Raw genomic sequence first — 8151 nt, forward strand, 5'->3', positions numbered from 1 at the left:
TCACTAATTGATTTCAAAATAATTGCTAGTTAGATGTTACATATCACAAAAAGCATACTGATAATTCTAATATTTACTAAAACATACTCTTGTGAAGTAAACTGAAAATAATTGTGTTTTTTCGCCAAAATATATATACCCTTTATTGTAAAGAAAACTTATTCAAACATTCTGAACCTAACAGCAAAACTTGATCCTGTCATTGCAATCAGAAAGACGTCCATCATCTTGTGACCTTATAAGCCTGCAACAAATATATAAGTCAGACATATGTAATTACATACAACATATGCATAGTTAGGACATATTATTTACTTGTCGTGTATGAGCCTGTGCGTTCACGGTAGTTTAAACCATAGCTGAAGTATTTTAATGAGCTAAGAGAAGAGAAGTGCAACCAAAAGTTACCTGCTCTTCCATAATAATTAATTCTACAATCTTTCTTTGCTTCATAACCAAGGGTCAAGCCGTCAAGGGTGGACATTTTGGTTAATTTTAGCTCGATAGAAGAGTACTAATCTTAGAGTTTAAAAATGCAACACAACTAAAATAAAAAGATAGATAAATGTTTATTATTTGACCCGCTCAATTTTGCCACCTATATCCAAACATAGTAAAATAACCATTCTTGACCCGCTCATTTTTGCCGCCTATATCCAAACGTAGTAAAATAACCATAAATAAATATAAGCTTACCTATTGTTGGACGTGCCACTTATCTTTAAAGTCTCAGGACGGGGAATGATATACCTTGCTGGTCACCTGAAATAGGTCCAAGTAGCTTGTGGGTTTCCTCATTTTTTAGCATATCAGCAATCATGTTCTGCATACACGAGCCTTTCAGACATTAGTGAGACTAAAGAGAAATTGCAATCGAACTTTTACCTTTGATAATTTCAGGACCTCATCTATACAATAAGGGTACAGGTAATAAAAGTTTGTACCTGGCACCATATAGACTCAACAATTCTTGAAAAGATATATGACTCAATTTTCTTTAGCTCAGAAGTGAACTTTCTTGTTTCTTGAGGTTCATCTGAAAGTGCCGTGAAGTCAGGTTCATCAGATTCCAGTTTCTCTTAATACAATAACTTTTGACCACCAGAGAGTAATTGCTGTTTAAACGGCATTCTGGTGATGTTTTGATAAGTATGCTGCTTGACCCATGTAAGCAAGTACTACTGCAAGATAAACCAGCAATGTGAACGTAATATGTGAGGGCAAGATGGGGATTTTAAAACATTACAATAAATATCAAGCACCAAAATTTAAAGAAGCCCATTTAAGGCCAATTAAATTGTACCTGAATTACAGCATAAGAGAAGTAACCAATGTCTGCAAAGATTGCTTCTAAGCCTGCAAGTGCAGTTCATAATTTGTCACATAACTTTGACCTTTTGAATCAAACATATTAATACATACTAATAGCTTGACATTAATTTTATTATACCCATCAAAATGTCTGATACGTATGTTAAAGCGTAATTCAGGTTGTATCTATATGGATTAGTTCATAAATTTAGAGTCCGATTGTATCAGATGATCAAGCCACCACAATGGAGGGGGGCTCCTAGAGCATCTTGGTACCTCAACGTTAGCGGCCACCGTTGCTTATAATGACATAGAGGATTTTACACCCAATGAACGGCTACTCCAGTGCTATAAAATAGGGGCAAATTATGATAACAAAAACAGTAATCGAAGCAGGAATTTATGTGAACAATCGAAAATGTAACTTTAACATCACCAAACAAAACAGATCCATAAACGAAAAAAATACATCAACCATTTGTTGAATGAAAACACTGTAAATAACATAGGTGAATTGAACAAAAAACAGTGTAAATAGCGTAGGTAACTTAGTACTTTAAGTGCCATTTTGAGATTACCATCGCCAAATTCATAATTATCATCGTCAAATTCATAATTATCATCATCATCAAATTCATCAGAAACAGAAAATAATATTGAAAATAAACTTTAATTGGTAAAGTATAATAGTTGTATTCAAAGGTGATTATTACCAATATTCAATTAATGAGAAGTTGATTCATCACTATATTAGCTGGATAAATAACCCCTATATATGAACTTTAACTCGGAGTGTAAAACAACCCATATGTTTTCTTGTATCATCAGATAGCAGAAACTCCAAAACATGTTTATAATCAGTCCATGATAAGATCATCAATTATAACAAAAAATGGTAGAAATATTCCTATATCAATATCAAATACGTATGAACAGAATTGAAAATTTTGAATATTAATCGAAACCGATAAATTAGTCTGCTATATTTTAATCTATATCGAAAATCATAAACGATTTAAAGATGATAAAAAAAGCATACCTTTAAACTAAACTGCACGCGATTATATTAATTTCAAAACCCTAATTTCACCTACAACAAAAACCCTAATTTCGTCGACGATTTTGGGGAAGAAGGTTAGGGTTTTTTTTGGGTAATGTGGAAACTGATTGATTTCTTACGGAACCCATATTTTGATTTATTTGTACCGTGTGTTTTTGATGGTATGCGATTGAATGTAGGTTTAAAGGAAGAATTCAGGATCGAATTGATGTTCGTATTTTTTTTAGTGAGAGGAAATTAGGGTAATTATGCTGTTGGTTGTTTGTTAATGAGATCTATTTTTTAGAACCCCTTTTTTTTCCAATTGATCCCGTCCTTTTTAGATAGATTAAGGTTAATTTATGAGGTCATGATTTGAACATTTTAAATTATAGATGTTAATAACAATGGAAGGTTAGGATTAATGATTTGAATTTTATATGATCTATTTTTAGTTTTATTATTATAATATAAAGAGACAATAATAATAATAATAATAATAATAATAATAATATGTTGTTCGGGATTCTTTTGTTGATGTTTGTTATCGATCTGGGATTTCAGCGAGAAAGGAGGTTGACATTGGGTTGTCTGGAGGGAACGACAGGGCCTTCAGACCTGCAGATGTGTTACTTTATTCCTGGAATTGTGGTCGCGATGTTTGTGTTGACTTGACAGGGCCTTCTCCTTTGACACAGTCTGGGCTTTCTGACTTTGTCCCTGGACGTGCTGTGGTTGATGCGGCTCGTAGGAAGCGGGTCAAGTACGAATCTAGTTGTCTGGCGATTGGTTATGGTTTCATTCCTTTCTCATTTTCTTCCCTTGGGGAATTAGAAAAGGATGCTGTTTCTTTGCTAAAGCGGGTTCAGAAGAGTTCGATGGCGCAAAATATTGGTGCCGGTGCTGCTGCTCATATTTTTACTAGGATAGGTTTGCTATTGCTAGAGGTGTGGGGGCCCAGATTGTCTCTAGGCTTCCCACTAATTTTTTGTAAGTTTTAATACTTTTAAGTTTATAATAATAATAATAATAATAATAATAATAATAATAATAATAATAATAATAATAATAATAATAATAATAATAATAATAAGGTTTAAAATGTAGTACTATTATTTAAAAAAATGTATTAACTTGTTTAAATGTAGTACTATAATATTGGATTTAATCAAAAGGGAAACACTTTTTTGGGAGAAGTGAGGGGAAGTAATTTTTTTTCGTTTTTTGAAAAAACTTTGTTCACGAACATTATAGATTAAATGAAAATATGAACATTTAAAAAGGACACTTTGTGATGAATATCATTATTTTGATGGAAAAACGCTCGAAGAAAAAAATAAAAACATTCAATGCATTGAATATTTTGCTGCTGAGTTTTTTTTTTAAGGGGTTAGAAAGTAGGGTTTAGAAATTAGGGTTTAGAAATTAGGGGTTTATAAATTAGGGTTTAGCTATTAGGGTTTGGGGTTTAGAAATTAGGGTTTAGCGTTTAGAAATTAGGGTTTAGATTGAATATTTTAACACGAACGGTTTAGAGTTTAGAGTTTAGGGTTTTGGGTTGAGGGTTTACTCCGTAAACCCGAAAACCCTAAACCCTAAACTCTAAATCGGGTTAAATTTGAAAAAAACACTTCACACAAGATGAAAACAAAACGATGCAAATAAACTCAGCAGCAAAACATTCAATGCATTGAATGTTTTTATTTTTTTCTTCGAGCGTTTTCCCGCCAAAATAATGATATTCATCACAAAGTGTCTGTTTTAAATATTCATATTTTCATCTAATCTATAACTAGGTTAAGACCCGCAAAATTTGCGGGTTTAAGTCAAAGAATTACCACAAAGAAAAATGTGTATGTAACAACGTAAAGAGGTTTCATTAACTCTAAGTTGTAATCGATATGCAAAAAAGTCGCGTATAGTGAGACAAATGTTTCCAACATCGTTTTCTATTTCTGCACTTTTATGCAAAATGTCTATCATGTATCCACCTTTCGCATACGATTATAATAAGGGTTATTGGAGAGTAAGATGAGAAGGATGTAGCTCACTTATACGCTGTAAATCTCTTTTATGAGTTTCCAAAATGATGTCTCTTTTATCAGCGTTACCGTCAAGATCATCTTATATGTAGGTCCATTTGTAGTTCTGCTATACAATTAACTTCAATTGTATAGGTTCGGCCAAAGGATTTAACTAAGATTGTTTAACCAAAAGATTTCTTTACATGCAATAAACCCTTTATTTCGTATATAATTGATGGATCAATAGGTAAACTGGTTGAATTTGTGGATCCCGTCTTAGACTTGCAAGATTTGCCATTTGAAGTAAAGAATATGGTTAGTATAAAGAGTTAATATAATCATTTTAGGTATGATGTATTTTTAAGAGTACTCTAATTAATGTACAATAAGATGAGTTATAAAACTTGTATGTATTGATCCAATGCTCTTTTAAAGTTTCGTATCTCTTAAATTATGTATGGAAACTCGAAACCTTCACATATCAAGATGTACAAACCTATAATAGTTGGAAGAGAAACAATCACGCTAGCGATAATAGGCAGATGCTATTTTCACAATATCGTTTGAAAATCCTAAATTTCAACTGGATCCTGCAAATCTGCAATGACAAGTCAATCCACATATTATAGGCATTTTGTCAATCCATATATTATAAACATTTTGCGAATAATTTATTTCAAAAATGTGTTTTCAAATCAACCCAACATAACCTGGTAGGTTTCTAACTCGCAACAACCTAACTGGTTCAACCCAAATCATTTGACCAATTATTGTACACGTTGATAATGTGCCACCATCATGCCAAGTAGCTGGGCAACAACATTTGGTGCCCTCAGTGGCGAAAACAAAACAAAAAAATTACCGAGGGAGAATTTTTTTTTTAAAAAAAAAAACAGAGCAACTTTTTTTGCCAAAATATTGATGTTTTGAGCAAAATATGGAGATTTTTAGGCAAAATACGAAGGTTTTCGGGCAAAATCTGAAAGCTTTGGGGGCAAAATATGAAAAATTTTTAGCAACAAAAATTTCGCCACTAGGTGCCCTGCAGGTTCACAATACTTCAAACTAAAAAATAGCACACATTTTGCAACTAAATCGAAAGCATAACCAAAATCATTATCACGATCAAAATCGATCATATGAACGTTAATAACAAAATAAAGCATGTTTATCAATTTAGTAAATATAACTTCACAATTTAGTGCTCGTCATCAGGTACACCGAAGCTGGAGTATCCATAGATTACTCAATGCAACAAATTGTTTGAAGTAGTCATTTAGTGTTAATACTAAAGCAACATTTTGTCTTTCGGTAAGTACATTGCGCATCTCATTTAAGCTCTTTCACAGATTTTATCAGCCTACATAAGAATGAGATTAAAATATTTTCAAGACGTGAGCTTGTGCCTTGCAGTGCGTTTTAAAACATCTGTTGAATTACATCTGAGTGTTATTGGAGAAGAACAACACATTAAACAAAAACGTTTTTCCTTGTAACATATAAATAGCTACAATCTCGCTCATTACAAAAACTCGAGAACTAAAAAGGCATCACTTGAAGTAATATAATTATTAATTAATAAGAAGGTTAAAGTTATTTTAAAACAGTAGTCAAACGCTCTATAAACATCCAATAGGAGACGTTATTGCCTTGGTCAGTTGTATTTGAGACCGAGTCTATTGTCTATACGAAAGTCATGACAGTATTGAATTGAGTGTGCCTGATCTTATACGGAGTAGTCAAGTAACAAAGATGAAATTCAACTAAATGTTAACTTATAATTGTAACACAACGGTTTCGAATATTCTGTTCAATTATAAATCACCATACAAAGAGATAATTACTAAAACCAAGATGTAGCAGACCCAAATAATAGAAAAATGATAATTGTGTGAATCAGTATTCAGTAAGCATTGTAGTATCAACAGTCATCAAAAACAAAGTGACTACAAAACTAAGTTCTAACCGATACGGCATATGTCATTGATGAATGACTTCTTGGTTTTTAAAGTGGAAGACTTAACAGACAACGGGGTTGCTTTAGGTTCTACTTTTATAGGTGGCTGTCAGCAGCATTAACAGTATGATCAACGACACGAATGTTTCTCCAGTGTTGGATGATCCACACTGCAAAAATCATAATTAATCAAGAAATTGTTAATTTACTTACAAAAGAAAAGCTTATAAGTGTTGAAGACGATAAATAGTCGTAGTTGTTGATCTATACCTTAGCAGAAGAAGTGATGTTAGACAAGGATGCATCTTGATTACCGTAATTGATATGTGAATCATTTCCTGAAGGGAAAAAGTACCAAAGTAGTTCACGGTGTAATATGATTGTGAATAACAAAGAAATTACAATTAAACAGCATGTACATAATTAAATGTGGTTATATTATTGTATGCAGTGATACCTCGTGCACACCGTATTTCTCCTTAAACAGAGACAAAGTTTGTTCATGATGTTGAGCCTCTTCGAGAGTATAATTAGAAGATCCAGTCTTCTGATTATACTTGTTGACCGAAATTTTGAACACCAATTTCATCCCGCTAATCCGATCAAGATCATCCGGGGATGTCTTGATCCTCCAAAATAGTCTTGCAGAGCTAGTACAGTAGTACGCTGTTTGTAAAAAGACTTCTGTAGGTCACTTTCAAACAGTGTCAATGAGGCTGAACCATTCTCATACACGACACGTACCGAAATATTGAACCTATACAAAGTATAGGTATTAACCTTCATATATGCTCAGTAAACCCATCATCTAATTTCCAAATTAGATCCATATAATATTGAACAGTTTTCGTGAATGAATTCAAACATGCGGCATAGAACATAAGACTTTTGTACAAAGGCTGTGTACTTACTGTCGATATGGACCTTAACATCTAATTATAAAAAGCTAAATGAAGAGGTAACCCATACTGACCCAGACCATTTTAACCCATATAATAACCCAAACCCCAGTGACTCAACATTAGCACAACCCACCCATATTGCCACCACCAAACGATTCAATTTATTAATCTAATAACACGGGACCCGACATCAAATTGTAAAAGCTTAAAGGAGAGTCAACCCATACTGACCCAGATCATTTTTAACCTAATATTATAATCAAATTTTTTTTTTAGCCCAACCCATCGTGACCAATCCTTAGAACAACCTGCCCATATTGCCCAACCCGTTGTGACCCACATATAATCACTGTACTAATTCAAAATTTTAAAATACCACCCAGTTTGTCTCCAACCATGGTTTGATGGGTGAAAAGGGCCACACAATTCTCCGCAAGTACGTAAACCAATACTAATTTTGATAATGCTCAAACCCAAAAGAACTCACAAAATTCAACCCAAAAGCTCCACTCAAAGTAGACCACCAATTGTTATACTCACAAAACACATGCGCCGTATTTGTTTTGTGGGTTGCACGGGCTAAAAGATGTTACCTCCTGTTTTAGCGTCATCACCAAGTAAAAGATTTGTACTCGTTTAAAGAAACAAATGTTTTGAGTTAATGAAACAACTTATCTGATACAAATCTTCCAATAATTCACGTACCTGACTCGACGGTTATCACATAGCGAACTTAACATCTGTATAAATAGGTTGAACTTCCAAAATACTTGGAATCAGAATCTCAAGGTAACAAATGTTTCGGCTGTTCATACACGTTTTGGGTTGCCCAAAGTGCATTTCTCTTGCGTTAGACCTACTAAATAATGCTTCAAAAAAGTTAGCCCTTTATCAAATTACTAAAACACATGTAATCAT

At 33.1% G+C, this 8151-nt stretch overlaps 1 long non-coding RNA gene across 7 annotated transcripts; it reads right to left on the reverse strand.

Moving 5' to 3' along the window:
* Positions 1-5: 5 nt before the first annotated feature.
* On the reverse strand, positions 6-2649 carry LOC139896615 (uncharacterized). Of its 7 annotated transcripts, XR_011776300.1 has the most exons (5): positions 2351-2649; positions 1588-1659; positions 1304-1356; positions 945-1181; positions 6-823 (listed from the first exon to the last, which is right to left on the reverse strand). It is a non-coding gene; the product is annotated as an uncharacterized lncRNA (long non-coding RNA). The 7 variants fall into 7 exon arrangements; XR_011776297.1 differs by lacking the exon at positions 1588-1659; XR_011776296.1 differs by having other exon boundaries at positions 1304-1659.
* Positions 2650-8151: the final 5502 nt, after the last annotated feature.

This window comes from Rutidosis leptorrhynchoides, chromosome 3 (genome assembly GCF_046630445.1).
Source record: "Rutidosis leptorrhynchoides isolate AG116_Rl617_1_P2 chromosome 3, CSIRO_AGI_Rlap_v1, whole genome shotgun sequence".
NCBI classification, from domain to species: Eukaryota; Viridiplantae; Streptophyta; class Magnoliopsida; order Asterales; family Asteraceae; genus Rutidosis; species Rutidosis leptorrhynchoides.